This window comes from Scylla paramamosain, chromosome 8 (assembly GCF_035594125.1).
Source record: "Scylla paramamosain isolate STU-SP2022 chromosome 8, ASM3559412v1, whole genome shotgun sequence".
NCBI lineage: Eukaryota > Metazoa > Arthropoda > Malacostraca > Decapoda > Portunidae > Scylla > Scylla paramamosain.
In genome coordinates, this window is record NC_087158.1 from 30,777,912 (window position 1) to 30,802,039 (window position 24,128).

General features: G+C 46.7%; 1 protein-coding gene and 1 long non-coding RNA gene across 3 annotated transcripts in view; one reads left to right on the forward strand and one right to left on the reverse strand.

Annotated features, from left to right (window-relative positions):
- Positions 1-24,128, reverse strand: part of LOC135103155 (paired box protein Pax-6-like) — a 120,415-nt gene that overhangs the window by 42,812 nt on the left and 53,475 nt on the right. The window lies entirely within an intron of this gene.
- Positions 1-24,128, forward strand: part of LOC135103159 (uncharacterized) — a 153,418-nt gene that overhangs the window by 1,653 nt on the left and 127,637 nt on the right. The window lies entirely within an intron of this gene.

The following is a 24,128-nucleotide window of genomic DNA, read 5'->3' on the forward strand; positions in this document are numbered from 1 at the left end:
CTAACAGACTATCTTTTTAATAATATCACGCTGCACAGACGTATTCTTCACCGCACACACACACACACACACACACACACACACACACACACACACACACACACACACACAAAGGCAAGCGCGCCGTAACTACAGCCGCAAAACTACGTAAATAAGCCCCGCAAAAAAAAAAAAAAGCACTACAATTGTTTTATTATAATACAATTTCTCTTGATATTTGCACCGACACAGACTAGACAGACTGTTCAGCTCATTAGCATACCTGTCTAAGAGGAGGAGTTAACGGGAAGGGGTGAGGAGTTGGGGAGAGTCTACGTAAGTAAGGGGAGTTAAGGGTGGAAGTAAGGGAGATGGAAAGGGAGCAAGGGAAGAGGATGGGAAGCCGAGACGGTTCAAACTCCTATTCTGGCAGCGACGTTTCCAGCTTTAAAGGGAGAAAAAGGCGCCTCGTGACACTGTCTTACTCTGTTGAGAATTTAGTTTAGTTTGTCCTCTTGTTTGAGGTTTGCGGGAAGAAGAAGAGAGAAAGGGAGAGAGGGAGGAGAGGGAGAGGGAAGGGAAGGAGAACGGGTGGACGGAGAAGTTGGCGGATATTTTTACCGGAGAGAGAGAGAGAGAGAGAGAGAGAGAGAGAGAGAGAGAGAAGGGGACATTGTTCTATCGTGGAAGTAGTAAGGATAAAAGTGAAGAGTGAAGGAAAGGGAGCAAAATTGAGAGAGAGAGAGAGAGAGAGAGAGAGAGAGAGAGAGAGAGAGAGAGAGAGAGAGAGAGAGAGAGAGAGAAATGAGACAGCTGAATAATTATGCGGAGGCAACATGGAGGGAATGAAAATTAAGTTGAGAGGGTCACGTTATTTTAAAAAGCAAATACATAAGCTGAATATGAGAGAGAGAGAGAGAGAGAGAGAGAGAGAGAGAGAGAGAGAGAGAGAGAGAGAGAGAGAGAGTTAATGAATGATATACATTAAAACAAAATAAAATGAAGCATGTATAAAGAAAACTGAAGAAACGTAAGAGAGAAGGAAAGAAAAAGAGAAGAGGAAGAGGAAGAGGAGGAGGAGGAAGAGGAAGGCGGCAATGAATGCGAGGATGAAGGAAGGAGGAGGAGAAAGTGGAGAAGTAGGAGGTATGAGGGAATGGAGAAGAGGGTGTATAGGGGGAGTTGGAGAGGGGAAGGAGGACGAGTAGAAGGAGGAGGATGGGGCAGGAGGAGGAGGAGGAGAGGGAGGAGAGGAGGGGGAGAAGGCTAACAATACACAACTAACAATGATCACATTACAAGACTGCCCTAAACGGATTATTTCAATCAATGACCCGAGGTGTGGAGGGGAGGGAGGGGCAGAGGCAGTGTCGCGGCGGTGGGCGGGAAGTTGCAGTGGTATGTGTGTTGGTTGTGATGGTGGTGGTATCGGTGGTAGAAAGGAGCGGTGTTGTAGTGGTGATGGTGGTGGTTGTGATGGTACGGAGTGTCTTCATCTCTTTTCTTTGCCAATTTTTGTCTATTCATTTTATTTATTTGCGTGAAGGGATTATGAAAGGTTCGGTGATATTAAGAGCCATAATGGTCAAGAGTTTGTAATGACCGCATAGCAAAGGTTGTATGTAGATAAAACAGTAGTCTCATTAACGTTATCTTGCTAGCCTGAGGGTGCTGACTGAACGACGTAGACTGACCACTGGCCGCCACCACCACCACCACCACCACCAGTAAACGTGATGGTGGTGGTGGTGGTGGTGGTGGTGATAATTTGCTCAACTCAGTGAAATTAGTGTTGATTAGGGCGTCAAACTCAACTTCTGCATCTCCATTTCTTCCTTTCCAATCACTGCCCCATCTCCTCTTCCTCCCCCTCCCCGTCTCCCTCCATTACCACCCACATGACCAGGCCTTCGTGTGATAATGGCGTCAGTAGCGGGTTATGGCACAGTGATATATTTGTGGGCCTTAAGGTAATTGGATCAGCAGGGGGAGGAAGGGGAGGAGGGAGGGAAGGAGGTAGAGAGAGGGGAAGAGAGAGTGATGGAGGGAGAAAAGAGAGAAAATTAGTGATTGACAAATTGGTGGGCGGAGGAAGTTATTTTGTGGCCCAAATGTTGTTGCTTTCATGAACGTGATTGGGTAATGGTCCGTGATTGTGTGTGTGTGTGTGTGTGTGTGTGTGTGTGTGTGTGTGTGTGTGAGAGAGAGTGTGTTTTAAGATGGTTTTCTATATCGATTATTCTCTTTTAATTTTATAATATCTTGAACGTAAACTGTAATAAAAAGATATTTATTTATGTGTGTGAGTAACAGAGAGAGAGAGAGAGAGAGAGAGAGAGAGAGAGAGAGAGAGAGAGAGTTTAAATTTGTTAGCAGCGGCTTTCCTTATTATATATTCTGATTTGTTTGCTTCGCGTGGCCGTGTTGTGAGTTTCCTTGTTTACACGCCAATATTTTTTTTTTCTGTTTTGTTATGTTTTAGCTGTGTTCGTGTTACACTGTGTTGCCCACTCGTTCTGCATCGCTGGACGCCGCTATTATTATTGTTACTATTATTATTATCATTATTATTATTATTATTATTATTATTATTATTATTATTATTATTATTATTATTATTATTACTACTACTACTACTACTACTACTACTACTACTACTACTACTACTACTACTACTACTACTACTACTACTACTACTACTATTGTTGTTGTTGTTTCTTCTTGCAAAACTATTACTCCATCCTGTAAGATTATGAAAACAGGAACAGTGAACGAAATATTATGTGCTTTTTATCGTGTGTGTGTGTGTGTGTGTGTGTGTGTGTGTGTGTGTGTGTGTGTGTGTGTGTGTGTGTGTGTGTGTGTGTGTGTGTGTGTGTGTGTTTTGCCGTCAGTGTGGCCACATGTGTGTTGCTGTGGCCACATCTGTCGCCGGCAGCCTGGCCACACACACCTCCCCGGGTCACACACGCCGCATCAAAGTTATCTCATAATCGAATCTGCGGGGGAGGAGCCAAGACCGACCCCCTCCCTCCCCTCCTTCCCATCCCGCCCCTTCCTCGTTCGTTCCCTCCATCCCTCCATTCCTCTCTCCTTTCTTTCCTCCCATCCTCCTCACTCTAGTCAGTCCGTCCGTTCTCTATTTCTCCTCCCCTTTTCCTTGTTATCTTTTATTTTTGTTTTTCTGTTTTTTTTTTTATCCCTCCTTTTCCTCCCTCCACTTTCCCCTCTTTCTTCCACATGTTTCTCTTCTCCATCCTTCCTTCTCTCTTTCGTCCCATTCTTTTCCTTTAGTCGGTCTTTCTCTTTTTTCATTTTTTTACTTTTTCTTCACTTTAATCTTTCCGTTTTCTCCTTTTCTTCATTTCTTTCTCATCTTCCATTCATTAGCTTTTATTTTCAAAACTATTTATTTTTTATTTTTTTGTATTTTAAAACTCTCTCTCTCTCTCTCTCTCTCTCTCTCTCTCTCTCTCTCTCTCTCTCTCTCTCTCTCTCTCTCTCTCTCTCTCTCTCTCTCTCTCTCTCTCTCTCTCTCTCTCTCTCTCTCGCTCTGTTTTTCCTTGCCTTGTGTTCCTTCCTCTCTTTCCTCGTCGTCCTTGTCTGTTTACTTTTCATGCCTCGTCCTTCTCCCTCTCTTTGCCTTCCTTCCTTCCTTCTCTTCCTTCCTTCCTTCTCCTCTAACTTCCCCTCCGCCTTCCCTTCCTCTTTCCTTCTCAAGTTGAAGTTCACGTCCCTCTTGCTTTTTTCTCCAATGATGTATTCTCCTCCTCCTCCTCCTCCTCCTCCTCCTCCTCCTCCTCCTCCTCCTCCTCCTCCTCCTCCTCCTCCTCCTCCTCCTCCTCCTCCTCCCTTCCTTCCCTTCTACTTGTCTTTCCAGCTTTCTGTTTTATTCTCATTTTCCCCTATCTCTCTCTCTCTCTCTCTCTCTCTCTCTCTCTCTCTCTCTCTCTCTCTCTCTCTCTCTCTCTCTCTCTCTCTCTCTCTCTCTCTCTCTCTCTCTCTCTCTCTCTCTCACCCTATCCAATCTCTAATCCATATCCGGTGTTATTATCCACCTTTTCCTATCTTACTCCATCTGAGAGAGAGAGAGAGAGAGAGAGAGAGAGAGAGAGAGAGAGAGAGAGAGAGAGAGAGAGAGAGAGAGAAGGGAGGTCTCAGTGGTGGTGACTTTGATGGTAACGACATTATCTTATCAAGGAGAAATGATCTTGTTTCTCTGATGAACCTGATTTCGAGCGTCTGATCAATGATTATTATACGAGAGAGAGAGAGAGAGAGAGAGAGAGAGAGAGAGAGAGAGAGAGAGAGAGAGAGAGAGAGAGAGAGAGAGAGATGTATATATAAAAACAAAACAACCCTGCAAATAAACAAAGATTGACTGAAGGACAATCAAAAACAGTCCAGAGATAAATAAAGACAGACAGACAGACAGACAGACAGACAAAGACAACAATTACCTCATTTGTAATGGCTAAAAATTTGCCTAGACTTCCGTGGGTGGGATGGGAAGGGGGGAGAGGAGCATTCACCTATATTATTTGAAATCTCCCAATTTAAATAAGACAGTATGGATTACAAGAAAACAGCATGGTAGGTGTCAGTAGATCTCCTGCTAGTAATACTCTGATTGGATTCTCTCACCTTCTCCCGAACCTATTCATCTATAGCTATTTCAATGACACGTAAAAGTCAGCCATTGTTACCTATGGATGTGTGTTGCTAATGTGAGTGACGAGCATCATCGCGCCCACAACGGTAAGGCAAAGCTGCTGTCCCTGCGTGGATTGCCCTCAAAACAGATTAGCTCCCAAAGTCTTTTAGTTCAAACCAGATATGAAATGGGAGGGAGGAGCGACAGAGGAGGGGAGGGAAGGGGAAGAGGACACGAGATGGAAAAGGGGAAGGGAACGAGGAAAAGTGGGAGATGAAAGTGAAAGGTGGGAAGAAGAAAGAACGTAAAATTTATACAGTTGAAGGCGAGAGAGGAAGAAAGGATGGAAGAAAGAGAAAGAAAATGGCAAAGCGAAAGGAAAAGAATAAAGAATAGCACGTGATAGTGGTCAGAGAGAGAGAGAGAGAGAGAGAGAGAGAGAGAGAGAGAGAGAGAGAGAGAGAGAGACGCGGAGTTGTGGTTTGTATAAATAAATGACGTTACAAGGGAGCGCGTGGGAAGAGAAGTATACGAGTACAAACTGTAGACTCAGAAATACACTGGAAAATAATGAATACATGCATGAAAAGTTGATACATACATTTCCTATCTGCTCTTTCCCTTTTCCTACGCCACCACCACCGCCGCCACCACCACCACCACCACCACCACCACCACCACCACAATAACCAGATCTTCTCTACCTCCCGCAACTAAAATAAAAAGCGCCATTGCAACATTACTTTAGTCTTCCCTTAACACCACCACCAATATTACTACTACTACTACTACTACTACTATAACAACACCCATATCTTGACACTAGTTTGCCTCCCTAACCACTTCATCACTATTCCATATACATCCCCCCACCCATCCCTCCCTCCCTCAGCGCCACCACCACCACCGCTACTGCCGCGCCACACCCTCACCACGTCGTCATGTTTTACCTCCGTTCCCTTGTTCCTGCGGCGGCCCGGGGCGAAAGTCGAGGTCCTGAGGGAGAGAGGTCGCCCCACAAGCCCCCGTAAACCTCTCCTCCCTCTCTCCCCCCTCGGGCTCCTCTCCCCTTCACTCTATTCCCCTCTCGTCGGCTTCCTCAATAATGCCCTAACCCCGCCACGCCCTCCCATCGCGCATAACCCCAATGTCCCCTATAATTAAGACCGATTTTGGCCCGGTGGCAAGGGGGCGAGTTTGGCCTCTGTGTCCGGTGGTAGTAAAGGTGATGTTCCGAGCAGGCGAGGGCAGACGAGGGGAAGCGAGGGGAGGAGGCTAATCTTAATCTCATAATACATACGAGTTTATTAGTGGGCTGCGATCTGAAGCAAATGTTTGTAAGCGGCGGCTGTGTTTGTGGCGCTCCTCCCTCTCTCTCTTACTCTCCCTCTCTCCCTGTCTCTCCCTCTCACTCCCTCCCTTTCTTTTCTTCAATATAAGATTGTATTTTGTTTCTATTCCTTTCTCTTTCTCTCTTCTGATGTTTCCAGTGAGTCTTTCTTTCCGGCCTTTCCTACTCTTCCAGCGTGGCGCTTCCCGGCGCTCTAGCTGGCACTGTGGCACTCTGAAGGGACCGTTAGCTTGTCTCTCTCAGTATGTTGTTAAGGTAGTGCCACAAATGATATGTGTTGTACCTGTGTCGTAAAAATGAATAATGACTAAGAAAATAATGGATATTGATTTGGTGGAATACTTCGTAGGTACTCTCTCTGCTCAGCGTGGTGTGTGTGTGTGTGTGATTAGCATACACACACACACACACACACACACACACACACACACACACACACACACACACACAATAATAATCTATGCACGTCATTCATGCGAGAAAATATAGAGACAAAAAAATCAACCATGTACAGGCAAATAAACAATCGAAGACTCACTCATGCTCGAAAACACACACACACACACACACACACACACACACACACACACACACACACACACACATTGGTTGCTCTGCCGGCTGTTGTCGAAATTAATATCTAGCCCCTGTGCGTGTGTGTGTGTGTGTGTGTGTGTGTGTGTGTGTGTGTGTGTGTGTGTGTGTGTGTGGGTCACTGGTTTTTCATCTACATGTGATTCGATAGATTCTGTCACCGAAGACATAAAAATGAACCAAGTACGTCTAAAATTACAGAAAATTATTGCAATACAAGAAATATGGAATACTAAACAAGCTTAGTAAGACGAGAACTCCCATACTACGTCGAATCTAAGGAAGGAAGAATGAAAGGAGCAGGGGAGAGAGGGAGAGGAGGAGGAGGAGGAGGAGGAGGGGGGAGGTGGGTATTACTTACAAGATTGTCGAAGCATCATAGAATATTAACAATAACGAAGATAGGACGTACCAGTTGTAATAAGAAACAATTGGAATGGTAAAGGAAAACGTAAAATACAGGAAGGAGGAGGAGGAGTACCACCAGCAGTAATAACAATAGTAGTAGTAGTAGTAGTAGTAGTAGTAGTAAAGCTAGTAGGAGGAGGAGAAATCGGTGACTTTACAAGGGACAAGTTTTCATTCCATGTCGAAATTATGCCTCAAGTTCACACGTAAATAACTTGGTAGGGTGAACCATGTGTGTGTGTGTGTGTGTGTGTGTGTGAGTGACTTCCTCGGTCCCCTTCTTTGTGTTTGTGACGTCATCCGGGAAATACCCTCCCCCTTCCCTCCTCCCCACCTCCCTCCCCCACGTCTGGCCACATGGTGTATTTTGGAGGAGAGAGAGAGAGAGAGAGAGAGAGAGAGAGAGAGAGAGAGAGAGAGAGAGAGAGAGAGAGAGAGAGAGAGAGAGAGAGAGATTAATCTGTTATTCATATCCACAAGTATCATTAATTTTTCTTTTCCAGGGCAGATGATGAAGATATTTTTAAATCGCCATTGAGCACTATGCTTATTTTCTTTTGTGTGTTTTCGGAAACTGAAAATTGAATGTACTAGTAAATATAAGCAACAGCAGGGAACAAAATTTATATAATATCTGTTCTCCTTTGCTTGATTAATTATTCCTTTACCTCCCTCCTTTCTTCCATCCTTCTTTCCTTCCTCCCTTCCTTCCTTTTTTTCTATTTACTCGTTCTTACCTTTTCAGTCTTTATATTTTCATAGTACAGTAATATTTTCTTCCTAAACGCATCGTAAGTAAGAAATATTATGAAAAATGTTATGTCATCGTACTTTGTCTTCACAATCACCAGCATCATCATCGTCATCATCATCATCGTCATCATCATCGTCATCAAAGTAATGAGAGCAACAACACAGCAACAACACAACAACAAAACTACACGCATAAACAAACACACACGTACACAGACAACAGTCACATGGCAAACAATAACAACACCAGCGGAACACAACATGGTAAAACACGGAACTGTAGAGTACTATACAACAACACCACACACACACACACACACACACACACACACACACACACACACACACACACACACACACACACACACACACACACGTTGATAGTTGTATTACTAGTAGTTCCAATAGAGAAGTAATATTTACACACACACACACACACACACACACACACACACACACACACACACACACACACACACACACACACACACACACACACACACACACACACACACTCGGGAATACGAGTAAGGTAATACAGAAAGTCCCTCTCGCGGCGCCACCACCGAGCAAAATGAGGAGAGTTACAAGCAATTACCTGCGGCTGCTGTGGTAATTAGGTTAGTTAGAGAGTTACTGAAATTATGTGGCTCGTGTGCACCTGGTATGTATTGTGTAGGCTCGGGGTGTGTGTGTGTGTGTGTGTGTGTGTGTGTGTGTGTGTGTGTGTGTGTGTGTGTGTGTGTGTGTGTGTGTGTGTGTGTGTGTGTGTGTGCTCTAGTATTCTAATATATATATATATACTATTACCATTACTTTTCCTATTATTGCTACTTCTACTATTACTACTGTAGTTGTAGTAGTGGTAGTAGTAGTAGTAGTAGTAGTAGTAGTAGTAGTAGTAGTAGTAGTAGTAGTAGTAGCAGCAGTAGCAGTAGTAATAGTTTTCTTCACTTCATTTACATTCTCCATCACTTCTTACTCTTTCCCTATTTCTCCCATTCATTTCCTTACCTTTACTCCCGCTCAAGTTCCACCACCGCTACAACCCATCAGCAACCACTCTTACTACGTACCCTCCCGTTTCAGTGCTCCCCATCACCCAAATCGCCTCTCCTCCCTCGCTCTCCTCCCATCTCGGCCTCTCTCTCTCATCCCTACTCTCTGTTGCTCACTGCCCGGAACGGTTAACTCTCAACAGGGGAGAAGAATGAACATTAGAGTAAATAATGGAGAATCAGACTTGTCGAGAGGAAGATTCAAAACAATAGACAATGAAGGAAGAATAGACTCTACCCGATCAGGGACCGAGAGAGAGAGAGGATGAGGAGGGAGGGAAGAGGGGGAAGAGGGAGAGGGAAGGGAAGGGAGAGGTAAAGTGGGTAAAAACTGAATGGGAGGGAGGTAGGAAAAAAGCTATATATATAAATTGAAGGAAAAAAATATAAAGTCTTGTAGGAAGTGTAAAGTTAAAATTTAATGCGTGAGACGAAGTGAAGAGAAAAGAGAAAAAAGAGAAGAGTAAAACAATATTGGAAGAGAAGGAGTTGGAGGTAAGGGAGGAGGTAAAGGAGGGAGGTAAAGGAGAGAAGGAGGAGGAGAAGGAGGAAAGGGAAAGGAGGGTTTCAAGAAGTGGTCGTGAGGATGAAAGGAGGAGTGAGGGAGTGGATGAGTGATTGAGAGTGCGAGGGAGTGAAAAGACGACAAGGTGAATGGCAGGCAGAGAGAGAGAGAGAGAGAGAGAGAGAGAGAGAGAGAGAGAGAGAGAGAGAGAGAGAGAGAGAGAGAGAGAGAGAGAGAGAGAGAGAGAGAATTCAAGAAAAACCGAGGATCATCTGGGCTTAAGGTAAAGATTAAAACAGTAAGACCTGTTGTTGTATAGGTATAGTGAAATAATATAGCAACGTATTGAGAGAGAGAGAGAGAGAGAGAGAGAGAGAGAGAGAGAGAGAGAGAGAGAGAGAGAGAGAGAGAGACGGCCGCCATCTCCTGTCCTGCAATACCTTATGATCAGAATGTAAATGAGAGAGAGAGAGAGAGAGAGAGAGAGAGAGAGAGAGAGAGAGAGAGAGAGAGAGAGAGAGAGAGAGAGCAAGGCACTCCCCGGCTCTCCCCGTGTCCGGCATCTTTTGTTTGTGTTCAGCCGTCGGGACCCCGGAGGCCGTGAACAAAGGCGGGGGCCGGGAGGAGAGCGCGACCCACAATGCCTCGAGAACGCAAACAAAAGGCGAGAGCGCGGGGGATTAGGCGACTGAAAGACAATCGCGGAGGTCCCCTGAGGTGCCACGGAGGACCCCGCGGGGCAGTGGACCACGAGGTGGGGCGGGGCGGGGCGAGTTAGGCCACTGTTAGGTGAGGAGGAAGCAGGGCAAAGGTAAGAGGATATACGGGACAGTGAGAAGAGGAGTCATACGTGGCGTTATTTTAAGTGTAGCATGAAAACGCGAACCTGGTAAACAATAAGTGTGGTCTCTGGGGCTCTGGTTTAAAAAAATTGTTTATTGTGAGGCTTAGTTCGCTACTGTGAGCACCGTCTTGCTCTGTGAATATACTGTAAGTTGTCCCTTTACTTGATAATTTTGCCAGTTTTTTCACTGTTCCTAAATGGGCAGGTTGTTAAATACCTCATTGTGAATAAAGGCAATCAGAACTATAAAGATCGCCTACGGTTCTGAACACTTTGTATAATTCAGTACACGGGAAGATCTGTGTTTCGAGGTGATGTGTGCGTGGTAGCGGGAAGGGTCACATGGATGTGATGTCCTGCCGCCGCACAATAAACCTTGGTAGTAAATCAAGGCGACTCCAGTTACAGTTTGTGAGAGAAATAAAGAAAAAAAAGTGTCTACAGTAGTAATCAGAGGCGAGCAGGCTTCCTATCACTAGCCAACGACCCTCGATGCTGTTTAAGGTCATCTGGACTCATGTTCACCCCGGCGAGGCCACGGGGCTGCCCTGGTGGGACCCTCGCCTGTTTTACACTAATCCTGCGCGCTCGCCCATTGCACAGCGGCACCCCCTGAGTCGCTGTCGAGTGAAGTGGAGGAGAAATGCAGCAAGATCCTCTTATGTACGCATCGCCCGGCAGCCGGTGGCGTAAGGCAGCGATCGCATCAAAGGGGACGGAACACGCCAGTCTTCCAGCCTAATCGCTTCGCCCTCACTCGACATACTTTGTCCTTGTAGCGGCATCCCGGGACACGCCAAGATCCACGCCGCTGCCTCGGCGCGCGATCTGGCTCTCCTTAAGTGTTAAGAGGTCATGGTCCTGCCAGCCAGCCTTTACAGCAGACAGCTGCTGCTCGTGCGTATTTGTGGCTGGCGTCTGCCTCTGCCTCTGTCAGCCACGTGACATGCACTCCGGACTGGACCTGTTTTATTTACGCTTTGAATAATCCACTGAAGTACATTTGTTTTCTTATAGCGCTTTTCAAACTTTTATCCCTGAATGAGTTTTGATTGTGATGGAGCAGATGATATTCATGTATTCCTTGTACTCTCCAGACCACATCTCTGCACCCATTATCCCTGCCCTCCTCTTCCCAGTGCAGTCCATATTCTGTGTTGCCTAGCTTTGCCTTCCCTGCTACACACCCTCCCTCATCCACCCGCAAGGTTTCATTCTGCTAATAACCTCTTTTCTTGTACTACACTCAGACTTTCTCGTCACAACATAGCCTCTTTCCACTGTATTTTTCCCTCCACCCACCACTTCTCAGCCCCATGTTCAAGCTCTTTCCCAACCCAATACTTTTTCCTCCCCACAACTTCCCTGCCACTCCCCGCACCCACCCCACCTGTCCGCTACCTTCCCGTCCCACCCAAAAACTCTCTCCGAGTCTAGTTTATCCTTCCCTCCTCCATCCTCCCTCCCGGCCCCCTCCGTGCCCCTCCCTCCCACCAAAAAAACTCTCTAACACTAGTTTATCCTCCTCCCGCCCACCCACCCTCGCTTTCTACCTCTCTACCTCTCCCTCCTTCCCGTCCAAAACTCTCTACACTACACCCTCGCCCTCTCCCTTCCTTCGACAGTACTCCGCGGCCGCCAGGTTCCTGAAAGCCACTCGGGCAAGGGTGCTTCAGGAACCAGAAAGCTGTGAACGCCAGAATTTCCCCGCAAACCCCGCAAATGTCCTACGCTTCGCCGGGATCCAATGGCGCCTCTCCATCATTATATTTGCCACCGATTGACTTCTTTTTTCGCTCTAATGGCCACCTACATACCTACTGTTACTGCTACTACTACTACTACTACTACTACTACTACTACTACTACTACTACTACTACTACTACTACTACTAGCCTCCTCTCTGCCTTAACCTGCAAATACTATGCTTGTGTGAGTATATTGTTTTTGTATCGAGTCTTTTTTCGTAAATTTTGCCTGAAACCGAGACTGTCTTTTTTTTTTGTGAGTTCTATATGATACATCTCTTGCGTCATATTTATAACTTATATTTTTATACTTTCCTTTTTATTTTTGGTCTCAGTGGGGAGTGCGTGGCAGACTCTCTCTCTCTCTCTCTCTCTCTCTCTCTCTCTCTCTCTCTCTCTCTCTCTCTCTCTCTCTCTCTCTCTCTCTCTCTCTCTCTCTCTCTCTCTCTCTCTCTCTCTCTCTCTCTCTCTCTCTCTCTCTCTCTCTCTCTCTCTCTCTCTCTCTCTCTCTCTCTCTCTCTCTCTCTCTCTCTCTCTCTCTCTCTAACCGAGCGAATTTCTTTCTTTCACTGTTTACCTTTCTTCATCAGGACCAAAATTAGCGTAAAATTACTTTTGTTATTATTATTTTTGCAGAATCGCGCGAAAACTTGAAGAGTCCTCCATTTGTTTCGGGGACGAGGATTGTGTGTGTATTTCAGTGTGTGTGCGTGTTTCTGTGTGTGTGGGAAGGAAGGGATGGAGGAGGGAAAGAGGGAGAGAGAAAGGGAAGGAAGCAGGACAAGAAAGGAGAGGAAGAATGGGAAAAAACAAGAGAAGTCAGAAAGACGGAATAATTTGCCTTCCTGTGTTCCTTTGATTAGTCGTTAGGTGGAGAGAAAGACGCGGAGAAGTAGGTAAAGAAAAGAGGGTGAGAGAGAAGCACGGAGAGAAAGAGAAAGAGAAGGGTATTTAGGTGAAGCACTGCTCTCTCGCGATTCCCCCTCTCTCCCCCTCTCCTCTCCCTCCTCTCTCTCTCTCTCTCTCTCTCTCTCTCTCTCTCTCTCTCTCTCTCTCTCTCTCTCTCTCTCTCTCTCTCTCTCTCTCTCTCTCTCTCTCTCTCTCTCTCTCTGCACGACCTTGAAGGGAAAAGAAAACGAAAAATAGAATTATAAAAGTAAAAAAATATAACGAAATAAAAAGGATAAAAGGAAACACCAAACACTGCAATAAATAGATAAATAAATTAATAAATGAATAAATAAGTAAATAAATACAATTTGATTAAGGTAATGGAAAGAAAAAGCATACCTACTTTGCACGTTTAAAAATCAGTGTAAAAATGATCTTATACAAAGCACACCACAACTTATAACCCCAACATTATAAGGCTAATATTATACATTGGTGTAAAAGTTAGAAAAAAAAAAAAAAAGGTTAAGGGGTAAAAAAAAATAGAAGGGCCATAAAAAAAAAAAGGGTAGGGCTAGGAAAAAAAAAAAAAAAGAGTAGGGCTAGGAAAAAAAGAGTAGGGCTAGGAAAAAAAAAAAAAGAGTAGGGCTAGGAAAAAAAAAAAAAAACAGTAGATAATAAGCAGCAGCCCCAAGGAGGCGGACTTCCATTGTTTGGCCGCCGTACAACAAAAGTTCCTGACAAAAGCACCAACTCTCACAGAAATGAAACTTGCACAACTATTCTCTCTCTCTCTCTCTCTCTCTCTCTCTCTCTCTCTCTCTCTCTCTCTCTCTCTCTCTCTCTCTCTCTCTCTCTCTCTCTCTCTCCTCCTCCTCCTCCTCCTCCTCCTCCTCCTCCTCCTCCTCCTCCTCCTCCTCCTCCTCCTCCTCCTCCTCCTCCTCCTCCTCCTCCTCCCCTCTTTCTTTCTTTCTTCTCGAAGCTAAACATCAACAAAAGCTTCTAAGTTTGGGAGCGGAGATCTTAGCGAGCACACACACACACACACACACACACACACACACACACACACACACACACACACACACACACACACACACACACACACACACACACACTAGTTTCTTACGTATAGTAAAAATCGGCCTTATTATAATTATGGCTGTAATAATATCAACTGGGAAAGATAAATATGTTGAAGTTATTTTTAGAGCTAAAAAAAAGTAAAAAAAAAAATCACATTAATCGTAATTTCGTCGCCAATGTACCATGAAAGAATTTCCTTAAAGAATCATAAATTTTAACCTCGACATTGAAATCCGTCAAATTTTCCCAGCGATTAAAAATTTCACACATTGCGTACCCGCGGCTTATCCTCATTACGGGTTAATTCATAGATACGATAATACGATTAATGCCGTAATGAGTATAGTAGGTCAGGTTAATGAGGCGCAGGTGCAGGTGTGGCTGTGTGTGTCCGTCTGTTCCGGCCTCGATCATTCACGGCTGAAATAGGAACAGGTGAATTGATGGTGATACTTGAAATAGGTGATTGATGGAAGTAATGTGGATTGGAAGCGTGTTGGTGGTTAGTAGTGGAAGAGGTTGTATGGGTGGGAATAGGAAGATGTGGTAGATGACGTAGGTAGTGGTTGTAAGTGACAGAGAGAGAAAACAGGTGGTGTTACAAAGTCGTGTGGAAGAGGCTGTGTAGGCGATAAAGGCCATGAATGATGAGTGATGTGAATGGTCGCGGTGGAGGTGGATGTGTGGAGTAAGACAGGAGCGAATAGTTACAAGTGCCTATCATTATCTCTCCATCATTCTATATCATCATTTTTATCGGCATTCTTTCGCCTCTCCTTCATCGCCATTCTCCCTAGTCCATTCAGTATTCATCATTCATTCCTTATTCCTAGTTAAACCATCACCCATTCCTTCTCACCAACTGTCCGTCACCCATCCTTCCCTCCTGCCCGCCACTGCTACCCTCTTCACCTCCCCATCAACAGCTGGTCCTCTCCCCATCACCCTACACTTGACACAGGCTTCCCCCTAACCCATACCAACACCTCCACCAATCCACGCCCACTATCAATACGCCCACGCTGCATCACACCCCTGCATCTCCCTGCTGGTGTTCAGGTAGGTCTCTCTGGTCCTCCCTCCGTCTGCGTCGCCTCAACCCGCGGGTCTAAGTCGCGGCCGCTCATTAGGACGAGGCGAGGCAGGAGTGACACCCGTGAAATTCGTGCTCGAGGTGTGAGTGGGCGAGGCAAGCTACTGACCGGGTGTTTCCTCCTCCTCTCTCTCTCTCTCCCTCTCTTTTCTCGTCCCTTTCCTTCCGTTCCGTCATCCCTCCCTCGATTAAGGGAGCCATCCATCTTCCTTCGTGAGATTTGGAAGTCCTCAGATTTTGTTATTGTTCGTAATGAGCGTGCTATGTACTTTTTTGTTGCTGTATTTAGTGAAGTTTTGTTTATCGCAAGATTTTGTCTTGTTTGTCTAGTTTTTCTCTGTATCCACTTTCATCTTGGCATCTCTGACTGCCTCAGATTTATTTAAACATGTTCTTTTATTCTGTTTACTGAAGTATTTTTATCACAAGGTTTTCTCTCGTTTTATTATATCTAGTGGAGTATTTTGAACACAAGGTATTCTTTTATTTATTCTTCTTTTTCTTGTATTGAGTGAAGTGTTATTTGTCACAAGGTTTTCTCTTGCATTTATTCTTTTTTTGTATTCAGAGGAGTGTTTTTTGTCACAAGGCTTTCTCTCGTTTTCTTCAGTCAGTCCCTCAGCGCATTCCCTCCCCCTCGCATCCCTCCTACCTTTCCGGAAGACTGGTTGGCCCGCCGTGCTTATCTGACGCACCATCAAATCATAATGCAGCCTTAGTTACTTGACACTATATTGCGCTGGCACTGAGCTCTTGTCTACCACCGCATGCCTTCACTACCACTTGACAGGCACACACCCGCACCCAGATACCGTCACCTGTGCTACTCGTGTCTGGCATTGTCTTCCCTATTGCTAAACACTCAGGCCGGGATGGACGTCTAGCATATATTGTTAATTCTTGTATACATTCTTTTTTTTATCTTATCCATGAAGGATTTTAGCCATATTACTCTCCTCCTTGTCTGCTTTCGTCCAATTGTTTTGCTTGTCCTCCTCCCTCTCCTTCTCTTCTGGACCTCTTCATTCCATTTACTTCTCGTCCACCTCCTCGCCCTCCTCCTCGTCCTTCTCGTCCTCCTGTTCTTCCCGTTGTGATCCCTCCCTCCCCTCGCGCCGCTAAACATCCCCGCCAAGTGGTGATGACAAACACCCATCAATAAGCGCGCATCGGCCGCCGGAAACACGTGTAGTGCGGGGTGATGCGTGGCCCGGGGCAAGGCGGCCGAGGGGGACCAGGGAGGATAAAACACGTGCGCGTTCAGAATTGGATATTAATGGATGGGGTTGTCGAGAGTCATTACAGAGTGTCAGTATGAGGGAGAGGAGGAGGAGGAGGAGGAGGAATGGGGAGGGGATGGGGTCTAGAGGGACGGTCAAGTGCTCAAGTGGAGAGGAGATGAGGGAAAATGGGTGTATGTATGTGTGTTGTGTGTGTATGTACTTGTCGTGGAGATTATAAATTGACTATACATAATTTTCATACATTGTGAGTGAGAGCGTATCAGGTGTTTAGTTTTCAGCTTCATGGGTTCTTTCTTGTGTACTTCGCAAGGTCTTCAGTTTCTCGATGCTTTGGTTAATATTCTTTGTCATTTTATTTGTAAATTTTCTTTCTACATTTCTTGTCTTTCTTGTCGGTAAAAAAAAAAAAAAAAGAGTTTATGAGCGTGATCCCCGTGCCGTGCTACCACCATGCCGCCCTTCACTTCCCCACCCCAGGAAGCCCCGCGCCTCACGCCATCCCACACAGACCAATCCTTTGAGTCTCTTCAGTCTGATAGAAGTCATGCGGCAATTTTGTGGTGCCACTGAGACACTGCGAGCAAAGGAGAGCAGGAGACAAGCAGCCTGAGAGGCGCATGCTGCAAACCCTGAGCGCTTCCGTCAGCTGCAGGTATGAAGTAAGAGGTGCAGCACACAGGTGAGAGACTGCCTCTACTGGCGGCCGTGTAGCACACTTACACCTGCCGGCATTACCATGTAGCATCGACCAAAGCCTCTTAGTGGTCGTAGCGGCGGCGGTGGCGCCCCACACCGTAATTACCTTCCATATTAACTGGGAGGGGCGCCGCCCTGCCCGTCCAATCAATAACACTCATGCCATGACAGGTCGGCCGGGGCTCGGATGGCCCGCCACGGCACCTTCAAAGCAAGGCTCTTCGCGGCAACATTTTCCAGGCCGTGAGCTTCCCCAAAGACCCACAAAACAAGCCTAGCATAAGCCCATTTACCGCGCGCCCTCCAGCATTCAGTAACGCCCGACAAGAGTTTGCAGTGCGAGACAAAAACCCTCTTTTGCCGCGACGCTTTACAGGCCATCAGCCGCGGTGCTCCGGGAGAAGCATAACCCTTTGCCTCAGCGTCGGTGGTGCTCGCCGGCGCGGTGTTCCCCGGCCATAAACAACACCCAGTAAGCCGCTGTATTGACACCCCTCGGAGCCGCGCGGGGAGGCGAGCACCGACCGCCCCGCCATCTGTCGGCTCTCACGGGGGTGAATGAAACGCAGAGGCATTGTTGTGGCGGCGGGATCCGATTAGGCGTGTTTCTCTTGTTTCGGACGGTGTACAGCGCGGGGTGTCGCTGCTCCCTCCCCCTCCCCTCCCCGCTCCTCCTCCAGCGGCCGGCAGATGCAGCTCAGGTAATGCCCGCCTGGTTTACCTCACGCACACATAATGCACCGCCGCTTGTTTACACCAGATTACCGATGTTACGCCGCCTCGCAAACACTGCCGCCGCTGTTCACCATTTTGCTATCGGCGACACGAGACTATCGATCAACCCGATATGGAGGCAATAAAACGCGGTGCTGCAAGGTGGACATGAGGCAACAATGATTCTAACGGCGAAGGTACAACACCCCCCCAAAAAAAAAAAATCACAAAGATGTCGAAATTATAAGTATGTTATATAATTTTCCCCAGACCTCTTCACTTCCCCCACTGCGGTGAGTTGCGGCGTGTGGGAAGGCAAGGCAAGGGTGAGGGGGAAGGGGGCGGTCAGCTGCAACAGGAGTATTAATGCAACACAACCTGGATTTCTCGACTCCTGAAGCGGCTGAGACACGTGTTCGGGAGCCGCGGACGCCTCAGCCTCCCTCTTTACGTGACCTCAACTTGGGCCACCTCTCGTGCCTCCCGCAGTATTCTCGCTGGTGCCAAGGAAAATGTAAAAGTCCATTGTCCTTATTAAGCGGCAGTCGGCGTGTTTTATCCTGCATGCGGGAAATATGGTGAGTTTATGCTTTTGGTGGAAAGGTGAACGTACTCGTATGTGTGGGGGCGAAGCCAAGGCCAAGGCTGGTGCTGGGACGAGGTGACTCTGCGGACCTCTGAGACAGGTCTGGGTGAGTTCCATTAGCCTGCCTCCCTCCCTGCCTGTCTCCTCTTCCTCCTTTCTCCTTCCTCCTTCCTCCTTCCTCCTTTCCCTCTTTCCATCTATTCCTCCTTTCTTGTACATTTCCTTCTCGTCGATCATTTTTAAACCTTTTTTTTATTGATGTTTTTACTGTTGCACAATACTACTATTACTACTGCTACTGCTGCTACTACTACTACTACTACTACTACTACTACTACTACTACTACTACTACTACTACTACTACTACTACTACTACTACTTTTATCTCTTGCGTTGTAATACATAGACAAACCATAAACGCGATGAGGATATATATATATATATATATATATATATATATATATATATATATATATATATATATATATATATATATATATATATATATATATATATATATATATATATATATATAATAAGTAATCGCATGATATTGATGATGATCGTAGTTAAAGAGACCATTCCTTAAGAGTCTTGAAGCAACACCTCACTCAATCATGACTTGGCTTTGGATGAAGAGCAGCGGGTGCAGTCCTTGCTGGGTGTTGCTGCACGATACACATTTATTATCGCCCCGTGCTGATCCCCGTCCATCATATCTTCCTTCTTCCATACCCCCCTTCCTCACACTGCAGCGGGAGGTGTGACGAGGTGTACATCACTGGCCAGGTGTCTTGTATAGCACCTGTTGTATATAGTGTAGATGTGTGTGTGTGTGTGTGTGTGTGTTTGTGTGTGTGTGTGTGTGTGTGTGTGTGTGTGTGTGTGTGTGTGTGTGTGTGTGTCTGTGTGTGTGTGTGTTTCTGTGTTGAGGGGATGGTGTGGGGCGAGGAAGGGTGTATTGTAATGTGCTTTGGGTGCTGTAGGGAGATAGGGAGATGGGTGTATATCGCCGGGCGGGTGTAGCCGAGCGGGTGTAGGAGAGTGGGCGGGATTTAAGTCGGGTTAGCACAGCACTCGGCCTCGTTCACACACGGCTGCACGCCTGACGTACCGGCTGTGACGTGCCTCCCTCCCCCCCTCCCTCCTTCTCTCCCTGCTTCCCTCCAGCCCTCCCTCCTTGCCACACCATTCCCTCACCACAACCACCACCACCACCACCGTACCGTGCACCCTACCACTCCACTGTACCTCTCTGCACCGGATGTGTGTCTGTAGACGGTGCAGGGGAAGAGAAAACATTGATTTGAGGTGTAACGTGAGGGCGTGGACTCATAACGTGACGGTGCTGACTGATAACCTGACGGCGACACAGATGCAGCAGCTGTTCCCTGGAAGTTGCTGCCGCTGCTGTCTTACATAACGTAGTGGTTGGTGTGAGCATGTGTTGCTGTACTTCAGGATGTCATAAATCCCTGCTACCACCATCACTGCCATTACCTCATTCACATCACCGGTACTCCAGTTATCACCACTACCACTATCACTACCACAGCTAATACTATAAACACGACGACGACGACGACCACCACCACCACCACCATCACCAGCATCATTATAACCACGGCCATATCTATAATATCACCACCACCACCGCCACCACCACCAGGCCAATTATACCTGGTTAGCAGCAGCTCATGTAGTGTTTCACAGATGCCACAAATCTCTCATTATATCTCCGGCTTGACACACGGCGGCGAGGCTCCTCACTGGTTATCATGGAGGAGGAAGAGGAGGAGGAGGAATAAGAGTGTAGGGGAAGTGGAGTGTGGAAAAATATGTAAGGGAGGAAAGCAAGGTATAGGGAGGTAAGGGAGTGGGGAGAAGCGTGTGTGGGGAAACTGTTGGAGGGATTCCTACGTTTGGCGGGGATGTGGGGAGGAAGGGAGGGAGGGAAGGGGAGGAGTAAGCAGCTCTGGAAAGATGGAGAGGAATGCTAGGGATGTGAAGAAGGGTGTACGGGTGCTGAGGGATTTGGCGGCTGGGAGAGAGAAAGAGAGAGAGAGGGTGAGAGGCTTGGGGAGAGGCGGTGGGGTTACAGGGATGAGGCTGGAGGTGTAGAGCGTAGAGAATGAACGGGAAAGGAAGATAAGAGGTCGATAAGTGATAGGGAATGGTAGAGGCAAGTAATGGAGGTGGGGAGAAGTAAATGGTCGAAGACAGGAGAGGACACGCCCCTTCCCGCCACAGGAAAGGAAAGCCACACGATTCACTGCCATGAAATATTAGAGAAGGAGAAAAGATATAGATTCTGTGAGAAAGAGAGAGAGAGAGAGAGAGAGAGAGAGAGAGAGAGAGAGAGAGAGAGAGAGAGAGAGAGAGAGAGAGAGAGAGAGAGAATAAGGATCGCGACAGGTCGGTGAGGAGAAAGGACAGGGAGGAATAGGAAGAGGAGGAGGAGGAGGACACGGTCGCGTCTTATCAACAAGCTCATCTCAGAGGACTGAAGTGCCTCCAGACCCGTGATTGAAAGTTAGTTTATTCACCTCTTTCTCTCCACGGCCATCCAGACCCGCACTCTCCAACAGGGCGGCTGTGACAGTAGAGGTGGAGAGGCGCTGAGTGGATGTTTATAATATAGCCCGGTAATCTCCTGGTCTGGCCCTTATCCCCTCATGCCTCGTCTCCTTCACCCAATACGTATCACGCATCACCCTAACCTCCGCAACCCAAGCAGTGAACGTTAGGTTGAGTGTATTTCATGAAGTGTATTTTAGTTTTGGTTGAATCAATATTTTCTGAGAGTTGAGATCGTCCCATTGGTTAAGTGTTGTCTCTGGTTGCTGGTGAGACTTGACTTGCACAGTTCCTCGTTTTTTGTGTACGGTTTGATCCTTATTTGGTTGTACATGGTTGAGGCTTTTTGTGGAGGACTTGTATGGTTGGCTTTGTGTCCTCCTGGTCACTTGGGATACAGGTAAATTTTGGTCCAGTTGTTTGGTTGAGGTTGGTGATTAAGTTTCGTAATGTGTTTGTTTGTGTTTACATTACTATTGCTTTGTTTGCGCTGATATGTGATTTATTCATACATTTCTTCATTGGGGAACTACTACTAGTTTGAGTTTCTAGAGTTGTGTTAGGTCTGCCCAAATGCTTTGTCTGGGTTGATATTACTATTGTTTTGTTTGAACTAGCATGCGATTTACTTTTCTATTTCATTAGATAACTACTGCTGGATTGGGTTTTTAAATTTTACATCATGTTTGTCGAATGTTCATTACGCGAGAGCCAACCAGCAGCGCGTGGCGAGGCCGTTGCTAGTCTCGGCTCAGTCCTGCGCCTCACCAACACTATCAGCCTGACTCATTCATTACTCCACCCATATTTACTCCACACGAGTCTGACAACCTGCCAACTTGCTCCAAAATGTAAATTGCGTGTTATATCTCCGTCAGATTTCATGCCAGTGAAATTATATTTTTGAGTTGGTCTCCTACGAGTTATTTTGGGGAAGGAAAATCGTGTGTATTCTGCATTTCTGGATAATGTTAGCTATTATAAGTTAATATCCGAAACAGACTTCATGTATGTCTGCTTGTCTCCAAAAAATGTGCTCAGAGCAAAATGTTTAAAGCACCAAATGGGAACGCCAAGTTACAGCGAAAGTAATCACCCAGTCAGTATAAAATAGAAAGTTCACCTTCACCAAAATTAACTTCAGAAAAGCCACTTACGGAATATCATTACCGTTTCCTAGAAAAAAAGAAAAAAAAAAGATAAATAGATAAATAAATAAATAAATAGATAAATCAGTAGAAACATAAATGCAAATGTTAGATAAATGAGATTAGTAACTTGAAACCAAAAACAAGAACTTAGCCTCAAAATAACTTCAAATCAAACCCAAAGATATCTCCAACAAAACTTCAACAGACTTGTAATTCAAAGCGCCAACTTCAGTTAAAAAAAAAATAAATAAAAGTTTCACCAGCACAACTTCTCTTCCCCACAATGAGTTCCTCCCTCAAAATAGAAACCGTTCCATTGTAATACAACTCAGGTCTCCGCAGACTTATCAGAACATGACCAACCAATTCATCGTCAGCTTGAGCAAACTTCCCCAAACTTTGCCTCGACTAGTCTTCCAAACTCAACTTGAGACTAACCCCTTCCTCCTCTTCTTCCACTTCCTTGTCCTCCTCCTCCTCCTCCTCCTCCTCCTCCTCCTCCTCCTCCTCCTCCTCCTCCTCCTTCTCCTCCTCCTCATGCTTCTCTATGGCCAAGCTACACAACTTGCTCAAACTTCCTTGTGACTTGACTGCCTGGCATTTTCCTCAAACACGAAGGACAAGAAACGGAGGAAGAGGAGGACGAGGAGGAGATGGAGGAGGACGATGAAGATAAGGACGAGGAGAAGAAAGAGGGATAAAAAGGAGTTGATGAGGAAGACAAAGAACAAAAAGGAAAAGAAACAGAAGAATAGAGGAATAAAAGGAAGGGGGAGTAAGAGGCGGCGGCGGCAGCGGCGGCGGCGGCGGCGGCGACGGCGGCGGCGGCGGCGGCGGAGGAGGAGGAGGAGGAGGAGGAGGAGGAGGAGGAGGAGGAGGGTTATAAGGCCCAGGCGAAGAGGACAACTTTTTAGCCGCGTGATGGCCGGGCCGACGGGAAAATGGCTCCTTTATGGGCCCTTGGGAGGCACTACATACTCGGCCCGCCCCTTTCCCTTCCCTTCCCTTCCTTCCCTTCCCTTCCCTTCCCTTTCCTTTCCTTTCCTTCCCTTTCTCCTACCCCGTCCCCTTCCCTGTCCCCGCCCGCGCCGCACCGCCATGAACTGCTAATTGTCTTGACGTTGTTGGCTAGGCGTCATTTAGTGGCGCGCTCTGCCTTCTTGGTGCCTGCCTGCCTGCTTGCCTGCCTGCCTGCCTGCCTGCCTGCCTGCCTGCCTGCTTCCTTGTCTGCTTACCTGCTTGATGACTTGCCTGATGGCCTGCAGTGTTTGTTTGGTGGTGCTGGTGCTGGTGTTGTTGTTGTTGTTGGTGGTGGTGGTAGTGGTAGTGTTGCAATTTACATGTATTACTTATTCTATTCTTTAAAGATTTTTTTTTTCTCTCGTCTTTACAATTATAACCACCACCACCACCACCACCACCACCGCCGCCATTCAAAAAAGAAACTCTAGCAGACAAACACATCCAACCAATACTTGATACTTTTCCACTTAAAGAGTCAGTGTGTCGCGTTTCGGGTCTCGCCTTTGTCCCTTTGTCGCTCTGTTACTCGTGTTCGCCAGATTGTTACTTCCCTTCTTTTATTCCCTTTTATCATGACCACGCTTCGTAAATTACTCCAACTCTCCCTCTGCTCTCCCTCGTCCTCCTCCTCCTCCTCCTCCTCCTTCTCCTCCTCCTCCTCCTCCTCCTCCTCCTCCTCCTCCTCCTCTCCCTCCCCTTCCCCCTCCCCATCAGAGCAGTTTATGAGTGTTATTAAAGACATGCTCCTCCACGTGCCGCAACCCGACACCTCTGAGGGAGAGGAGGCAGGGAGAGGCAGGGAGGAGAGTGAGGGGTCAGTGGGAGGGAGGGAGTACAGGTGAGGCAGACGGTAATCCCTCGCCTGCAATCCTCATAAATAGCTGGTGGTGATTAACGTAAGTGAAATGAAAGGAGTTTGAGTAATAATAATAATAATAATAATGATGATGATGATAGTAATAAAGATGATAAAGGAAAAATTATACTTATAATAATAATGATAATAGTGAGCATCCCTCACCTTTTATTTGGCCTCCTCCCTCCCTCCCCCTCCTCCTTGCCTCACCCCCCCCCGCCTCCTACTCGTGCCTGCCTCTCCTCCTCCCTCTCCTCTCCCCCCAAAACCTGCGGTAACTGGAGCCGGTGTTTGGTAACCGGAGCCGCGGCACCG